This window comes from Mobula birostris, chromosome 15, assembly GCF_030028105.1.
Source record: "Mobula birostris isolate sMobBir1 chromosome 15, sMobBir1.hap1, whole genome shotgun sequence".
In the NCBI taxonomy this organism is placed as follows: Eukaryota; Metazoa; Chordata; class Chondrichthyes; order Myliobatiformes; family Myliobatidae; genus Mobula; species Mobula birostris.
The window spans coordinates 50,712,254-50,729,138 of record NC_092384.1 but is presented as its reverse complement, the minus strand read 5'-3'; the positions used below and the strand labels follow the sequence as shown (position 1 = coordinate 50,729,138).

At 41.3% G+C, this 16,885-nt stretch overlaps 1 long non-coding RNA gene across 2 annotated transcripts in view; it reads right to left on the bottom strand.

The window, feature by feature from the left end:
- Positions 1-16,885, bottom strand: part of LOC140210627 (uncharacterized) — a 74,863-nt gene that overhangs the window by 40,017 nt on the left and 17,961 nt on the right. For both annotated transcript variants that reach the window (XR_011889263.1, XR_011889264.1), the window contains exon 2: positions 6,690-6,786. This is a non-coding gene — a long non-coding RNA (uncharacterized lncRNA). The remainder of the gene's footprint in view (positions 1-6,689; positions 6,787-16,885) is intronic.

Here is a 16,885-nt window from a genome sequence, read left to right as displayed (position 1 = left end):
AAGCAGTGTTGGTATTCCACTACTCCCTGTCAAATTGCTTTGATGACTGAACACCTGACTAGGATGATCTGGTGATGTTCCTGCCATACTGCTTTCAATGAATACTCATCAAGATTCACTCACATTCTCCTTCACTTTCACCACCATGTCTGTACAGCCCTAGCAGTCTCCAGCAAGGCGTAGCTAGAGGTGTTGAGTTGCATGTCAAGTACAAGATAAGACTCCCCGAAGTTCAGATTCTGGGGTACTTGAATGACCATTCTGCTCCTAAATACATCATTTGGCCCAGCTTCAGAGCAGTGACTCAATGAAGAGACAGCCCTGATGCACTTTCCTTATCCTGTAAGGAAAGTAATTTTAATAATTTTATTGGAATTTAATGTATTAAATGTACAAATTCAAGAAACGTTGTAATTATTTGGGGTTATTCTGAAAGTTTTTAAACCTCTCCAGCAGTTAGAGGTATTTAGATAATGAGGCCTGTCACAGCCTTTGTCGGCAGTGTGTTTTCATTGTCAAGCTGTTGAAGGGGTCAGTCCTCTGGGAGCCCTTGCTACCTTAAAACTGGGGTGCTATCCCCTCCAGAACACCTGTCAGGTCTAAGGTTAACTCACTCAGTGAGAAAGCAATATGGACAGGCAGCAAGACAGATCAATAACTATTCAGCTCTCATTGCTTGGATACCCTCCCAGTCTTCCAGCAACACTTACGTCTACTGTAATGAAATACTTTGAGAGGTTAGTGATGAAACATGTTAACTCCTGCCTGAGGAGTGACTTGGATCCACTTCAATTTGCCTACTGTCACAACATGTCCACAGCAGATGCCATTTCATTGGCTCTTCACTTAACCCTGGAACATCTGGACAGCGAAAATTCAAATTCATTCAAATTCATAGAGAACGGCTCTGCATTCAATACTATCATCCCCTCAGAACTAATCAGTAAGCACCAGGGCCTAGTCCTCAATGCTTCCTTGTGCAACAGGATCTTCGATTTCTTCACTTGCAGACTCCTGCTAGTTCGGATTGGCAACATCTCCACAATCACTCTCAGATGCTTGGTAGAGACATCACGGCTGAATGGAAAAGCCCACAAAAAGTGATGGATACAGCCCAGCCCATGATGGGTAAAGCACTCCCCACCACTGAGCACATCTACAAGGAGTGCAGGTGCAGGAAAGCCGCTTCCATCATCAAGGACTCCCTCCATACTCTCTTCTCACTGCTGCCATCAGGAAGGAGATACAGGAGCTTCAGGACCCACACCACCAGGTTCCAGAACAGTTATTACCCCTCAGCCATCAGACTCTTGAATCAGAGGAGATAACTTCACTCAACTTCCCTCATCCCAGCACTGAACTGTTCCCACAACCTATGGACTCACTTTTAATGACTCCTAAAGTGCAATACAGTTTGTATCTTTTGCACATTCGTTATTTGTCTTGTTGCAAGTGGTTTTTCATTGATTCTATTGTGTCTCTTGGCTACAAGACAATAAATCACAGGGTTGTATATGGTGATGTATATAGGAAAGAGATATAACGTTTTTGGCAATAGCATCAGAATGGAGATGAAGAGAAGGTGTTTTTACATAAATAGTTGTGAACTGGAATGCACAACCTGAAATGGTCATACAACATTTATTGATCCGGGGTAAACAACGGAGACCGCAATTTGTTTTATAGCGCTTTCAGCAAGGGCGACATAGACCTCCTGCTACTATAAACTTTCTTGGGTCAAATAGTCTTTTCCAGTGAAAGAATTTACAGTCTGGAGTCAGTCACTTAATATTTCTAACTACATTGCACTTAATGACAAGGCATTTATTTCAACACAGCAGAAAGGTTTTTTTTAAGAGCTCTTATAAACCACACCAGAAAGGAAATGTGCCAGATCCTAGACTCAAATGACAAATAGTCAGGATGTTGCTGATGTACCACAAGGAATTGCTGGGGCCACAATTATTTACTGAACTTATAAATAGCAAAACACCAAGCTACACATTCAAATCTGCTGAGGGCATGAGAACAGGCAGCAACATAATCAGAAATGTTGGAGGCATCAGATTACAAAGAAATATTAATATCTTGTGCATGTAGGAAATAGATTTCAACATTGACAATATGAGGTTATCTGCTTTAGATAAAACAGAATTATTTCTAAAAGTTGAAAGTTAGAAGCAATGGAGATTCAGGAACTCTTTTTGGACCAAGACCAGAAAGATATCCAGAGGCTGGGGAAACTCAAACCAAGCACTGATAGACAGGTGCTGGTTGGTAGCAGTCTCACAACACCTTCCATTATCTGGTTGAAAACTGACAGTAGTCAGACTGGTGATAATGAACCACATTAGATGTCTCCCAAATGAGTACATTTCTACATTGTCAAGGGGATGCCACTGTTGTGGTCATTCTGCAACAGCTTGGCTCAAGCTGTGCATTACAGCAGAGTGACAAGTCCTTAGCACTACAGCCAAGAGTCAGAGGTCTCAAAGGTACATTTAATGTCAGACAAAATACATCCTGAAATGCTTTTTCTTCACAAACATCCACGAAAACAGAGGAGTGCCCCAAAGAATGAACGACAGTTAAATGTTAGAACCCCAAATTCTCCCCCCCTCCCTCCCCTCCCTCCCATGTGTAAGTGGCAGAAAGCAACAATCTTCCCTCCCCCCACCGGCAAAAAAAAGCATCGGCACCCACCACCAAGCACTCAAGCGTGAGCAAAGCGACAGTAAAGACACAGACTTGCAGTACACCAAAGACTACACTGTTCACCCGGTATTTGACATACCACAGGCTCTCTCTCTCTCTCTCTCTCTCTCTCTCCTTAATAAGGGAGAAAGAGATGTCTCCTTTTCACAGAGTGAGGGGTGACATAACAAACAACTCACTGGTTTACAATGTTAAAAGTCCATTGTGTCGCTTTTTTCAAGCTCTGTGCCCAAAGATCTCGGGTTCTGGGCACACAGCCAGAGATCTTCTGACCCCCACCCCCACCCCGCCCCCGGACGACACACAGATCTTCTGCCATGACACTGACCTTCGATCCGCCCGCCTCCAGAGCACCAAGAACCTAGGCCGCCAAAGGCGAGCCAAACTCTTAGGCTGAGCCCTTAGCGTGCCGAACAACGGCTAGTTGTGAAACCCCAAGAGTGGGTCCCATTTCCACAAAGAACCATAGTCGGCGTGTAACTCCAGGTCAGGGTCTTCGAAAAGAACCCTGAAAGGGAAAAATAGAGATATTAAAGATGGAAATATAGCTGTTTCCGAAGATGCAAGCAAAGGAGTTGCCGTTAGGTGCCAATAACCCTCCTAAAACCAGATTTTGTCTGGCCTTGAAGCCTTTGCTGCATCGTGCCCTAATCCATCATGGAGAGAGAATTTGGCCAAAGGCCGGAGTCTATGGGAAGGGTTCTTGAAGGGATGGCCAAGTTGGACTAATGGGCACTTTTAGCTGAACCTGACCTTCTCCTTTCATTTGTTGCTGCACTGTTCAGCACCATTCATGACTGAATGCAGTAGCTTGCCAAGTTTTGATCTGTATTGAACCACAATTGATTGTCAGATCACTTGGCTCTGTCCATTGCCTGGTATATTTGCCCTACTGTAGGATTGAATTGTGTAACAGCTTCATCAATTTGGTACCACTTGTTTGGACTGCTCCTGGTTTGCTATTCTCTGTTCATCATTGATTATAATAGCAGAGTGAGGGAAATTACAGCTCAGAAAAGTAGGATTGTGTTGGAACAGAGTCCTGATGCTTTCCTGATGGACTACTAGCTTTGTCGTTTAAAAATAAAGATTTCTATAGCACCCTAGTTCTACTTCCTGCAGTCTAGAGAGTTCTGAACATTAGGTCTTGTGAATGGTTAGAAAATGCCCACCCACAGATAAGTTACCCATCTGTCTCATCACACACCTCCTTTCCCAGCCGGGCAAGACTCTGCAGTTCCCATGCAGTTCTCATCAGTCACAAAGCTAGAAGTGAAAGCCAGTCACTCTCAATCCTAAAATCTGCCTCTGAAAAATGTTTGACAAACACACCCACCAATGACCAAGACGAAAAGTTTCCTCAAAAGACTTGGTTTATCCTAAGCAAAAAGGCAGATTTAAATCTGTACCATCTGCTTCGATAATATCAGACTACCAGGCATCATAAAGTGGCATACAGAGTCAGTATCAGGCATCCCAACTATGAAAAGCAACAGCACCTCCTTGTACCTCAGCACTAAACTGACTCAAGATCACTAAAGAGATTCCCTGCTGGCACTTGGGGCTTTTATAAAATGATCTTTTGATCATAATGTACTCCTTTCCCCAGCCTTTTCCTTATAGACCAGCAATTCTTCCTCCAAGTATTTCATCAGTTCCCTTTGCAAGCAACAAGCTAATCACATCCACTACTTTTTCAGCTAGTGAATTCCTAATCACAACCATCTCCTTTTCTCAAGAATAATCAATTTCCATATCTCAAAATGAACATTAAATTGGCTTGTCCCTAAAATTTGAAGGAAAATTTGACTTCAGGAAATAAACCTCAATTTTTTAAGAACCTGTACCTTTGTAGTTTTAAAATCTCAAAAGTACAACTATCCAAACTGCTAATTGTAGGAGCCATGTATCTAGTTTTTGCCTGTTTGTATTGTATTTTGCATTGCACATTTATTATGGGTCATGGTAATTTGTCACGTAGAATGGGGCGTGGTAGAAGCAAATGAGTAAGTTTCATATTCACACTTTGTCCTAGTTAGCTAGTTTAGTTTAGTTCAGAGGGAGTGAACAGGGGATAATTTTTTTTTGTTGACTGCTAATTACCCTTAATCTGCTTATTTCATTATTTCGCTAATTTTGGTTATGCTCAGTTTTGATATCGCTATAAGATCATTTGTCTTTGCTGGTTTCATAATAAAGGATCAAACGTACTCTTTTTCAACTTAGAACTCATTTAGTTAGAAGCATGTCAGTGTTGGGTCCCTTGCTCAGTCTCTAAGCGGTATTGTTTTTTTCAAGTAACCGCTACAGTTAATTTATAATCATATTTCACAATTTTCCTCCTTTTTCTTTACACTACATACAGTACTATCCCCTTTACTGGCCAACAGAGAGCTTCTGTTAGCTGCTCCTGTATCTGTGCCTATGGCCCACAGCAATGCTTTGAAATGTTCTCATTCATTCAGCTAGTTATACCATGCCTGGTGTAAAAATAGTCACTTTTTGATGTGCTTTCAATTATATAAGATTACATACAAGTCCCCTTTTGTTTGAACCTATTAAAAAGCCCCTGTCAAGAACAAAATAACTTTCCACAATTTGATCATCTGCTTTTGGTGTATTCTGAATCTCAGTAGAGCTCAAGTGCTAAAAGTTAATATCTCCCTCCTAGCTTTGCACACTCTTATCAAATGCGCACTCTACCATTTGATTCCCCTTGGCTCCATTCCAGAAAACTAAATTTACTTTTAGTGACATTTCCCCATACAAGAGTTATAAAATGCGTAACTTACAGATGTAGCAATGCATTGTACAGTTTTACTTGAATCTCTTAATGCAAAATCACACAGTTTTATTAACAGATCCGAATCTTTGAAAATTACTAACATGTATGGTGTCCTTCCTTGTTTATTAAATTCAAATTCCCTTATCTGTGCTGCAGTGCATTAAAAGCAGAAATGGCCAAACCACATGCAGAAAAGTCACAGTAACTGAGTTACAAAGCCATAATTTCATGTGCTTTTTCAAAACTATCATACCTGACTGTCTCTCAAAATGTAAGCTGTCTATACTTTGACATCACTTAAAATTATTTCTGTCACACATTTAATAGTTAGTAGATTAGCATAAAGTAAAGCAAACATCCATCAACCTGATTTAATCTTAAATTTCCCCCTGGTTTAGGGCCACCAGCAATGGAAATAATTGTCAACATTATCAGTGATGTCCACATCTTGTGAATAAATAACTTGATAAAAGAGCTGACAAAAACATGTAGTCTTCAATTATCAAGTGAAGACAAAATTAAATTTGAATCATTCAAAATTCTTTAAAATACTATTGACTTGTCTGGAACTGAAATTTCTATTGTCCAAGCTAAATAAAATGCACACTAATGAAAGCATTGTCAATTTGGTTCCTTATTGGTGCCTGGACTACAATTTCATATCTTCACTTGAAGCCCCAACTCCAAGCTGAAATCAGGTATGCAGTTTGAATTCCAGGTTTGTGCCAAATACAGTGCATCCTTCTCATGGTTGACGAGATGTCTATTTGGTAGCGTTTTAATATACGGTGAACTCTGGCTAATTGGGACATATTGGGATCAGTACATTTTGGCCCAATGCAGCAGCTGCCCTAATTAGCCGAAGTTTCATGGAAGTAGTTAAAGTGCTATTATAAAAACAAACTAGCATTTAAATGAGTAACAAATTATGTATTTAAATAAAGTACAGAATAAATTAGAGCACTATCAATACTACCACAATTCTATAAAACTGTGTATTAGTTCTTAATGGTTAACAACGGAGGAATTCATCCAGTATATGCTGCTGTGTTCTTTTGATTTACTGTAAATGAAAAAAATCAATGCAGACACCTAGTGCAAATAATGGACTGCCTTCATACAATGATGTTGATGATTGCATTCTCCAAATCTCCATTTTCTTTGTAACATTCAAGATGATTGCTGATACCTTCAAATTCTTCATGGTTCCTAACTTGTTGAAGTAGTGAAGTCATTTCATTTCACTCCTGGCTATTTCTGGCATCTCCAAGCCTGAATGCTTAAACCTGCCATGAGCAAAACAGTTCTGAATTATTTTACTGCTTATTTCTCACCAACTATCAGTGACAAAAATCACTGCTTTTGAAACACAAGCACACATGACCGACGTAACTTAAAACTGTTCTAAGCACAGTGTAGTGTTTAACAGCCACATAAGTGCACACGCCTGACGTTAGTTAGGAACTGTTCGGCAACAGACTCCTGACCCAATTAAGTGCTATAGAGTCCCAAATAAATGAAGGGAGCCCCTGCTATCTTGTTGATTAGTTTTTGTTCTTTAAAAGACATCCCAAATAAGTGGCTGCCCCAATTAACCAATGGCCAATTAACCTGTAATGTGCTGAAAAACACAGCATAATTTTAAAAGTTAATTTCTCTTTTGAGTTTTTAAAGCCCCCAAAATTTCCCGAAAGGTTTCATCAGTTTTGACCTATAATCAAGTCAGGTCAGGTTCATTGTCAGATGCACAAATATCATGTAATACAGTGAAAGACATGCATCACAGGCATACTGGTACAAACAACACATAGAATATAAACATTACAGAAATTACTCACACAATTATACCTACAGTGAAAGTAAGGCTTTGCAAATGCAGGATCTTGGTGAAAACAAACAGACACAAATAAAGACAAGACCATTGTTGTAGTCCAATGCTGAGATAAGGTTAGTGTTATATAGGCAGGTTCAAGAACTTGATGTATTGAGAAAAGTAGCTGTATTGAACCTGGTGGTATTGGACTTCAGACTTCTGTACCTCCTGTCTGACAGAAGTATTGAGGTGAGGGTGTAATCTGGATTGTGGGGATCCAAATAATAGATGCCACCTTCTTGAGGTAGCACTTGCTGTAGGTGCTGACAGTGGTGGTGTCCAAAAGACCCCTTGCCTTGTATTCACAAATACCAAGCCATGGCTTTTCTCTTGATAATTGGTTTGTTGGAATATGCTTAAATTAGAGGGGAAAACTACATTTTGTTTCTATAAGATAGATTCTTGGCCATAATGATCTTGCACCTTATAGCCTACCTGCACTTCACTTTCTCTGTAAGTGTTACACTTCATTCTGCATTCTGTTACAGTTTTACCTTGTACTGCCACATGCACTGTGTAATGCTTTGATCTGTATGCAAGACAAGCTTTTCACTGTACTGTATCACAATACATGTGGCACTAATAAACCAATTCTGATATTCTACAGCTAGATCCACTTCTAGAGACACACAGTGGAGAGTATCCTAACAGGCTATAGCAAAGCCTGATGTGGAAACGCCTGTGCCCAGGAATGGAAAGGTCCACAGAAACTGGTGAATACAGCCCAGTTTATCACAGGCAAAGCTCTCCCCACCACTGACTATATTCACATGGAGTCATGCCAAAAGAAAGCAACATCCATCATCAAAAACCCAACATGCATCCTATGTTCTCTTTTCACTACTACTTTTGGGCAGGAGGTATAGAATCCTGATGGAGAACTTCACCCACCATGACTCTGAACTGATCCTGCAATCTACTGACCGACTTTCAAGAACTCATTACAACTCACGTTCTCAGTATTATTATTTATTTTTTATTTGCACATTTTGTCAATTTTTGCATATTAGTTGTTTGTCAGTCTTTGCTTATGCATAATTTTTCATGAATACTATTGTATTTTTTTACAAGCACAAGAAAATCTGTGGATGCTGGAAATCCAAGCAACACACACAAAATGCTGGAGGAACTCAGCAGGCCAGGCAGCAGATGGACAAGAGTACAGTTGACGTTTCGGGCCAAGACCCTTCAGTAGGACTAGAAAGGAAGAGGAAAGAAGTCAGAGTAAGAAGGTGGGGGAGGAGAGGAAGAAGTACAGGGTGGCAGGTGATAGGTGAAACCAGGAGAAGGGGACGGTGTGAAGTAAAGAGCTGGGATTGGTGAAATAGATATGGGACTGGAGAAGAGGGAATCTGATAGGAAAGGACAGAAGACCATGGAAGGGGGAGAAGCACCAGCGGAAGGCGATGGGCAGGTAAGGAGATAGGGTGACAGAAGGAAACAGGAATGGGGAATGGTGGAGGAGAGGAAAGGAGTAACCTACCAGATGTTCAAGAAGCCAATGTTCATGCCATCAGGTTGGAGGTTTCTTGAGCATCTGGTAATTACACATCCCTCTCCTTCACCATTCTCCATTCGTGTTTCCCTCTCACATCTCCTCTTCTTACCTGCCGACCACTTCCCTCTGGTGCTCCTATCCCTTCCCTTTCTTCCATGGTCTTCTGTCCTCTCCTATCAGATTCCCCCTTCCCCAGACCTTTTCTCTTCCGCCAATCAACTTCCCAGCTCTTTACTTCACCCCCTCCCCTTCTTCCTGCTTCACCTGTCACCTGCCTCCTTGTACTTCTTCCTCCCCTCCCCAACCTTGTTATTCTGATTTCTTCCCCATTCCTTTCCAGTCCTGATGAAGGCCCTCGGCCTGAAACGTCAACTGTTTACTATTTTCCGTAGATGCTGCTTGACCTGCTGAGTTCTCCAACACTTTGTGTGTGTTGCACTGTATTTCTTTATTTCTTATAAATGCCTGCAATAAATGAATCTTCTGATAGTGTATGGTAACATAAACATTCTTTGATAATAAATTTTACTTTGACACTCTGACTTTAACTTTGAATCCAGTTCTTCAAATGAAGCTGATCATGTTTTTTTCTTGTCTGTGTTCAAGTAATTCCATTTCCATTCCTCCTGTTTTTTTTTCAGCTGGCATTTTCTTATTGTCCCAAAAGTCTCTCATTCTCAGCATCTCCTGCCCTGGTGGTAACTTCCATTTTGTGGTACAAGATGAGACCTTGTATGCACATTTCTGCACCAAATCCACCATTTGGCCAGCAGGAGACTGCACCTGCTTATCAGGACATTAGGGTCCAGCATTTGTCAGGGCTTGGGAGTGAGCTCACAGGAAAGAAGAAACGGTCCCTGAGCTCAAAGTATCGTCCCAACTGACTTTGATTATTTACTTGCTGGGGCTCTCCTGGACCATGAACCAACTTTATGGTATGTTCTAGGTTGGGAAATCATCCATGTTTCCTCCAGACCTCCAAAATACAAAGGTAAAGACAAACTCTGCTGCCTCTCTATGGGGAATACATCTATCAGGTTAATGTCAAGAAGCAACAGGATGGTAGCAGGATCAGATGTGGTAAGTGAACACCCTCAACTTAATAAAACCTCCCCTGCCCTGACTTCTGCTGCCGGATGGTCAGAGTTAATACTGTATCTTCACGGATTCATTTTGAGGTTGTTGTCTTTATGCACAATTCACATTCTTTGTTCTGAACAAGTTAAAGTAACCTATTGTTAACCCATTTTCTAGTCAATTTAAAATCCCAAAGATATCAATTATGTCACTTTTCAACTTATTCTTTTCCAGTAAGATTTTAAATTGACAATATTATTCCTCATAATCTAATCTCTCTCAATCATTATGGTCATTCTCTTCTGAATTTTTTGCAAGCTTTCTGTACTGAGTGACCACAATTGTGTGTAGTATTCTGAATATGACTACATTAATGATTTATGAAGTCGAGTAATTACCTCACAATTTAATTTCAATATCTTAATGCATTTCATGGAGAAAAAATGATTACACCCCCATATATAGGCCAGTAAATAAACAAAAGGCATGATGCGTTTTTTTCTCTTAGTGGATTATATCAAAGAAGGCAATGAATAGAAGTGTGCTGAAGGCTTTGTTGGAAGGAAGAGCACCATTTCTCATTAGTTATGAAGACATTTGTTTATAAAGTCATGAGGTCAAGAAAAGACAGCGTGGCTAGGTGGGGAGAGACGGGAAGAACAAATAATCATCTCCATTATGTACTTGCTTCTTAAGGTAATGCTGCAAATCCCTATGGGAGCTTGGGAAATGTTAATAATGTATAATGGAAATAGGTTTGGAGGAAGGAGAAAATACCAAGAGCAATTTATTCAGTTTTTGAAATATTTGATAACTAAAAATTTTAAAATCTGTGAAACACCATAGTTTCATTCTAAAAGTTGTTAAGATTCTTACTTCGTCGCTTATTTTGTCACTTGGTTGCTCCAGTATCGTTTTGTGTTACAATAGTAGAAAAACATGTTTAACCATGCATAATACACATCAAAGCAAGATATATTACAATAACATTCACTGTCCAAAATGTACACAGAACAGTTTTAAAAATCTCCTTTCCCTTATTCTATTAGCTTATTAAACTTTAATAGCATGATTTATATTGAAGTACATTAGTTATTCCCTTTTAAGAAAATCAATTTACATTAAAATTATATCTAATGGCAATATGCTCAGCATGTACTCCACATTCATACACTGCTCCAATATTAATTGTCAAATATATTCAGGAGAACAAATCCACCAATTTCTTTTTTAAAAAATAAAGCAAATCTGCAAAACTACAAGCAGTTCTCCACTTAAAGTTGTAGACCTCAGAATTCAACCATGCAACAATCCTTATCTGAACATTGATGTTCATTTGTAGCATAAGATGCTCAGTTGCTGTGTTGCGATTCAGCTAGTCTGCTTGCCATTTCTTTTGCTTACCAGAAGTATGTTGAGAAGACAGATTGTGTCATCAATCAATGTACTGAATTGATTCCAATGCTGTCAAATCAGACTGCAGCGTTACAATCATTACTGTGTCTCTAAGTGCAAGGAGGGTCCAATTTTTACCATTTCACACCTCTAAACCTATACTGTCTGTTGGCAGCATTTTCACTGAAACAGTTATCTAATGCTGGCTAGAGCAAAACACAGTTCTACACCCTTCCTGACCCTATGGTATTCCACTGGAGCTATAATTCTTAACTCTAAAGCTTCATAGACCTCTGTTGCTCTGACACATAGGTAATATAGTCATCAGTTCCCCAGGAGTGAAACTGGGATGGAAAATCAGATAATGATTAGTGACCACACATATACTAACACAAGGAAACAGTCCAAGTAATAACAGTACTTCTTTTCGGTCAGGCCCTCCACTTTTCCCATGTTCAACAAGGATTACACTGCTCTGCTGTGAGTTTTATACATGAGGAATGGCAAAGAAGGAAATGAATCAATAGAATCAATACTTTGTCAACACAGTAATGTAAACAGCAAATAACCCCAAGGTAATTGATGGACGTGTTTCAAACAGGTTGAAAGAAATCGTAGCTATCAGTGTCAATGGAAGAATACATGGGACTAAAGGTAGACAAATCCTTAGGCAAGGGCTTCTCAGCTGGGGTTCCCCAAATCCTGGTGCTCCGCGAGAGCTCGCTCAAGGTTCCACGAGAGATCGTGATTAAAAAAAATAAAAATTGTCATTTGAACTTTGTGCAACACGTGATGCCAGCGCTCACAGTTGGTGGGCTGTGACCAAGCAGACCCATAAGAGGTCTTTCAGTCCAGTGTAGCAGTGTGCAGTAGTAATAGGCATCCATTAGTCTCATGAGACCATGGATTTGCGCCTTGGAAGGTTTCCAGGGTGCAGGCCTGGGCAGGGGTGTATGGAAGACCGGTGGTTACCCATGCTGTAAGTCCCCTCTCCACGCCACCGATGTTGTCCAAGGGAAGGACATTAGGACCCATACAGCTTGGCACCGGTGTCGTCACAGAGCAATGTGTGGTAAGTGCCTTGCTGAAGGACACAACACGCTGCCTCAGCCAAGGCTCGAACTAGCAACCTTCAGATCGCCTTAACCACTTGGCCAAGCGCCACTGCAGCAGTGCGCAGTAGGACCACGTTTATTTGGTCAAGTCCATTCTCAGTTGCTGATGCGAGATAGGGGAGGCCGTTGATAGTTGGCGAGCACTGAATTGCACAAAGGGGAGGACGGTAGGCTGGAGAGGAGCGTGATCTGCATTTTACAAGCATTGAATGGACTCATCTATTTTGATATTTTATTAACCCCTGCGATTTACAGAGATGTCAGATGGTCCAAAGTGACAATTTTTGAATTCCATTCTTCTGGGTCATTTCACTGCACTAATGCAACAAAGGACACAAAAACACCCGTCTTTACAATGAAAGGCACTTATCAATGGGTTTTACATAGACTGGTGATCCAAGTATTTCATTGTGCCTAGTCTGCGGCAAACAACTTATAAATGCAGCAATAGCTCCAGCAGAATTTAAAAGACAGGTAATGACAAATCACAGCCATGACACATGAAAGTGCTGATTATTTTAAACAGCTATTGGAATCGCAAAACAAACAGAGTAAAGCTTTTGTTAATAAAGCCACAGTCAGTAAAACAGTGCAGGAATTAGGCTACTTAGTAGTAGAACTTATTGCCCAACAAAGGAAAAGTCACACAATTGGTGAGAACCTAATAATGCCAGCATGTAAAATTCTAGTGGGTAAAATGTTAAGACAAGACACAGTATGAGAAATTGAAAAGGTTTCATGCTCAATAATGATGATGGCTGGTTCTTCGTTTGTGAAGATCAGGAGGGAAAAAGAATCCTCAGGGGTGACAGCACAATCGTTGGTGACTGTAGAGGCCAATTCTGGATCTGCAGACTCTGGAACTGTAAGGACACGGGAACAGCTGGGATGCAGGCACTTGGGTAGTAGGATCCTTCCTGTGTCTTCTCTTCTCTTCAGCAGTCACTCTTCTGGATGCTCCAAAACTCTTGACTGCTCCGTGGATCATCTTCACTGTGAGGAAGGATCAGAAAGTCTCAAGTCTTATTGAAAACCACTTCGAAGAATGACAGAACAAAATTGAACAGTATTTTTCCTCCCTTTCAACACAAGTATATGACTGGGCGCAGGACTCTTTCTCTGAATCTTCTGCTCAGCCTGAGAATTTGATTTCTGAAGAAGAGATTTATGAGATGCCCTCTGGTCGTGCACTCAGGATGAGATTTACTGACCTGCCACTGGATAAGTTTTGGATTTCTGTGAAAGAAGAGTATTCTGCCATTCATAGGAAATCAAGTAACATTTTGCTGCAGTTTTCAACTTCTTACATGTGTGAGCAAATCTCTTCTTGTTTAACAAGCATCAAGAGCAAGGATAGAATTTGTCTCATTTCAGTTGAAGGTGAAATCCGTGTGTGATTATCTCAAGTTCAACCCAGAATTGAGTATTTTGCAGCAAAAAAACAAGCACGGGTTTCACATGCTAGGCCTATACTTGAGCCTGATCCTGTCACTTAGTAAGAAAACGTTTTTTTTGAAGTTTTGTATAATATTGTGTCTTAGGCTATACTTTTATTCACATTGCATTGACTTATGGTTTTCAGTAACTTTACTATTCAACATTGTCAATAAATTTTCACATTGTAAATAGCATTAATTAATATCATTTTACAAACTTTATTTAAATTAAATCTATTGAGCCTCCCTTTAGAAAGATTAAATCTCATTTTGACTTAAGCCAGTTATTTAATGGAAATATGTTTGTCTTATGGGTTTTAAAATTTATGAAAGGGATAGTTTCAGAGGAATGGAAGATTGCAAATGTCACTCCAATCTTTAAGAAGGAAGAAAGGTAAAAAAGAGGAAATTATAGGCCAGTTAGCCTAACCTCAGCGGTTGGGAAAGCGTTGGAGTCTGTCATTAAGGATGAGGTTTTGAGGTAGTTGGAGACTAATGATAAAATATGTCAAAGTCAGCATGGTTTCTGTAAAGGAAAATCTTGCCTGACAAATCTGTTAGAGTTCTTCTAGAAAGTAACAAGCAAGGTGGACAAAGGAGAGGCAGTGGATGTCATTTACTTGGATTTTCAGAAGGCCTTTGCTAAGGTGCCTCACATGAGACTGTTTAACAAGATAAAATCCTGTGGTGTTACAGGAAAGATACGGTCATGGATAGTGGATTGGCTGACAGGCAGGAGGCAGCAAGTGGGAGGCCTTTTCTGTTTGGCTGCCAGTAACGAGTGGTGTTCTTCAGTGGTCAGTATTGGGACCACTACTTTTCACATTGCTTGTCAATGATATAGATAATGTAATGGATGGCTTTGTGGCAAAGTTTGCAGATGATACAAAGATAGATGGAGGGGTAGGTAGTGCTGTGGAAGCAATGCGATTGCAGCAGGACTTAGACAATTTGGAAGAATGGGAAAAAAATGGCAGATGGAATACAATGCTGGTAAATGTATGATATTGCATTTTGGTAAAAGGAAAAATAGCGCAGACTACTATCTAAATGGGGAGAAGGTTCAAACATCAGAGTTGCAGAGGGACTTGAGAGTCCTCACGTAAAACTCCCAGAAGGTTAATTTACAGGTTGAGTCTGTGGTAAAGAAGGCAAAAGCAATGTTGGCATTTATTTCAAGGGGACTAGAATATAAAACCAAGCAGATAATGCTGAGGCTTTATAAGACTCTAGTCAGGCCGCACTGGGGGTATTGTCAACAGTGTTGGGCCCCATAAGGATGTGTTGTCATTACAGAGAGTCCAGAGGAGGTCCACGAGGATGATTCTGGGAATGAAGGAGTTAACATATGAGGCGTGTTTAGCAGTTTTTGGCCTGTACTCACTGGAATTTAAAAGGATGCAGAGTGATCTCATTGAAACCTACCGAATGTTGAAAGGATTAGATTGGGTGGATGTGGAGAGGATGTTTCCTATGGTGGGGGTATCCAGAACTAGAGGGCATACTCTCAAAATTGAGGGGCAACCTTTTAGAACAGAGATAAGGAGTATTTTTTTTACCAGCGAGTAGAGAATCTGTGGAATGTTCTGCTACAGACTGCTGTGGAGGACAAGTCCGTGGGTATATTTAAGGCGGAAGTTGATTGTTCCCTAATCAGTCAGGGCATCAAAGGATATGGCGAGAAGGCAGGTGAATGGGTTTGAGTGGGATCTGGGATCAGCCATGATGGAATGGTGGAGCAGACTTGATGAGCTGAATGGACTAATTCTGCTCCTATGCCTTATGGAAAGAAAGAGAATAATTTTGAGAAGGATAAGCTAAGCTTAACTATGCAAACACGAGGAATTCTGCAGATGCTGGAAATTCAAGCAACACACATCAAAGTTGCTGGTGAACGCAGCAGGCCAGGCAGCATCTCTAGGAAGAGGTACAGTCGACGTTTCGGGCCGAGACCCTTCGTCAGGCCTAACTGAAAGAAGAGATAATAAGAGATTTGAAAGTGGGAGGGGGAGGGGGAGATCCAAAATGATAGGAGAAGACAGGAGGGGGAGGGATGGAGCCAAGAGCTGGACAGGTGATTGGCAAAAGGGATATGAGAGGATCACGGGACAGGAGGCCCAGGGAGAAAGAAAAGGGGGAGGGGGGGAAAAACCCAGAGGATGGGCAAGGGGTATAGTGAGAGGGACAGAGGGAGAAAAAGAAGATAGAGAGAAAGAATGTGTGTATATAAATAAATAACGGATGGGGTACGAGGGGGAGGTGGGGCATTAGCAGAAGTTTGAGAAGTCAGTGTTCATGCCATCAGGTTGGATGCTACCCAGATGGAATATAAGGTGTTTTTCCTCCAACCTGAGTGTGGCTTCATCTTTACAGTAGAGGAGGCCGTGGATAGACATATCAGAATGGGAATGGGACGTGGAATTAAAATGTGTGGCCACTGGGAGATCCTGCTTTCTCTGGCAGACAGAACGTAGGTGTTCAGCAAAATGATCTCTCAGTCTGCGTCCGGTCTCGCCAATATATAGAAGGCCCCATCGGGAGCACCGGACGCAGTATGTCACCCCAGCCGACTCACAGATGAAGTGTCGCCTCACCTGGAAGGACTGTCTGGGGCCCTGAATGGTGGTGAGGGAGGAAGTGTAAGGGCATGTGTAGCGCTTGTTCCGCTTACAAGGATAAGTGCCAGGAGGGAGATCGGTGGGGAGGGATGGGGGGGACGAATGGACAAGGGAGTCGCGTAGGGAGCGATCCCTGCGGAAAGCAGAGGGGGGGGGAGGGAAAGATGTGCTTAGTGGTGGGATCCCGTTGGAGGTGGTGGAAGTTACGGAGAATTATATGTTGGACCCAGAGGCTGGTGGGGTGGTAGGTGAGGACAAGGGGAGCCCCATTCCTAGTGGGGTGGCGGGAGGATGGAGTGAGAGCAGATGTGCGTGAAATGAGGGAGATGCATTTGAGAGCAGAGTTGATGGTGGAGGAAGGGAAGCCCCTTTC